Raw genomic sequence first — 2335 nt, 5'->3', positions numbered from 1 at the left:
ATGTCTAATTTGTTTTTTTGCGGCCCTTTCGTTAAACAGATGAATAAATATAAAGATTAATCATGAATGCAGAATAAAACAATACTTTATTCCTCTTGGACATATTTCCGACAAATTGGAAAAACGAAATAATATTAAGATGAGATGATCAGCAAACTTAAAATTGGAAACAGAGTGGAAGCACTATCAAATCTGCTACTTTGTCATTCCTGTTTTGAACCATTCCTCAAGTATCCTAATTCTTGCCATTACTCCCATAGGGGGCATAAGACTAGGAAGTTCAAACTGTCCATGCTTCGTGCTCAAGAGCCAATGAATTGATTGATACAGAGAGTGTCACACGGCTTGATTTCATCCCTAATTCTCTAAGCCAGGCAGACTTCACAGTTTTGCAGGAATTACCCGAGGATGTCAAGGCTGATTTGTTCAATGTGCTTCCATTACATAGGCCGATAGATCCTACATGCCGCACTTCAAATGTTACTGAAAATAAATCTCTGAAGAATGGAGGAACTATGATCCAAAAAATCCAGTGATTTGTGTTCTGCTAGGAAGTTCTCAGAAATGGGCCAAACAGTTCAGAATTAGCAGTTCCCTACAATTGAATGCCATTGCAGAGCAACACGCAAATTCTATCTCCAGTCAACCTTTATCTTCAATTTTAGAGCATGTTGCTACCCTCCTCCCTCTGTGTCCTACCTCAGGTAGCGAAGAATGGAACGACACACTCTCCCGACTCTCTGTTCTTCTTACAGAGTATATACACCTAAAAGTTGATTCTATTATTGAAGAGCTGTACAAATGTTTCCTTCTTTTGAAAAGGTAAAGCGTACTGTTCGATAAAAAAAATGTAAATCATACAGCCATTTAACCGTTATTAAATATGAATTTGTTGGGTAATTGTTGCAAACCAAGATGTGCATACTTAGTGAACATGAATTGGTATAAATGTTGTAGTTAGTCTAGGAAGGTTATTCATGAAACCAAATTCTTATTATTAATCACTGAACTTTCCCACTGTAGGTTCTCGTCAGCATTTGAGTTTTTTCTGGAATTGCACAATAGCATTCTTCCTTTACTGCAGGTAAAATTTACATGTTCAGTTATCATCAATTTGGTCGTGGATGACATTGTTAGGATTTCTGCCCTTGTTTATCAATGGTGGCAACGGAGTGTGATGATCGGCTCTCCTTGTCCGAGGATATGAACCGAATCAGGGTTTTGAAGGAAACGGGAATCATGCACACCTATAAATAGTACTTTCTAGATGAAAGACACCACGAGCTCGCATTTTGTTCTTTGTAACGTAGCCTTTTTCTCCTTTGAAATACCTCGGTGTAAACCGAAGAAAGCATTCTTGTGATTTGACACTCGGATTAAACTAGGAATACACCAGTCCAGATTCTAGTTGCTGCCGCGTTGTATGCAATCTGTGTCGAGTACAATCCAACTTGCAAACCTCTGAAAAGATTTATCCTTTTATGGATGCGTATCATGGTTTGTCGTACATATGTTGTAGTTTTATACCAAGAAACAGCAAGAGGTGAATTTTCTCAAATTTGATTGAATTCATGTTGCAACTTGGACTGCAAGTCTGAACATCGGCACGACACGATAACTCGAAATTTTAAAAGGAGGTCTTTGTTGGTTGCTCAGTTGCGTGCAGAATTATACTCCAGTAAATCGCCACAAACACATGCATCTTCCCCAACATGACGAGCAGTTTCTCTCCAAATCCTTTGCATTTGTAACAGTATAAATCTCGCTTTAATTTCATCAACTTCTTTCGATCACATACATAACATGCATACGATCTACGAGCAACTTGTTTCGATCACATGTTACAAGTGCAGTATGGCATGTTCGAGATTACCACAGAAGAAGGATTACATAGTTATGGATTTTCTTGACCAGAGACCTAATTAAGCCATGTGAAGCTGCGTCCTGATCGACAAGGTTTTCTTCACCATGGAGCTGCTGCACCTCCTGATTGGCTGCATCATCTTGGGCGCCGCCTGCACCAGCTGCGTCCTGCGCCGCCGTTTGGCGTCCTCTGCCTCCTGGTAACCTTGGCGGAGCTTGCGCTTCGCGGCTTCCATCTTGTCCTCCGAGCAGAACCCGGCACGGTCACCGTCGACAGGATCGGACGCCTTTTTTATGATTTCAGCCGTCTTCTTGGACAAGGGCTCGCCGACGATCTTGGGAGGCCGCTTCGTCTTCGCGTCAGGGTCGGCGGAGACACGCTGCTGCTGCTGCTGCTGCTGGCCGACGCTCGCCTTGGGCTGCGGCAGCTTCTTCATCGGCATGGCTGGTGTGACGACCTTGGCACCGTCGC

This window comes from Triticum aestivum, chromosome 7B (assembly GCF_018294505.1).
Source record: "Triticum aestivum cultivar Chinese Spring chromosome 7B, IWGSC CS RefSeq v2.1, whole genome shotgun sequence".
Classification (NCBI taxonomy): Eukaryota; Viridiplantae; Streptophyta; class Magnoliopsida; order Poales; family Poaceae; genus Triticum; species Triticum aestivum.
Note: the sequence above shows the minus strand (reverse complement) of the source record.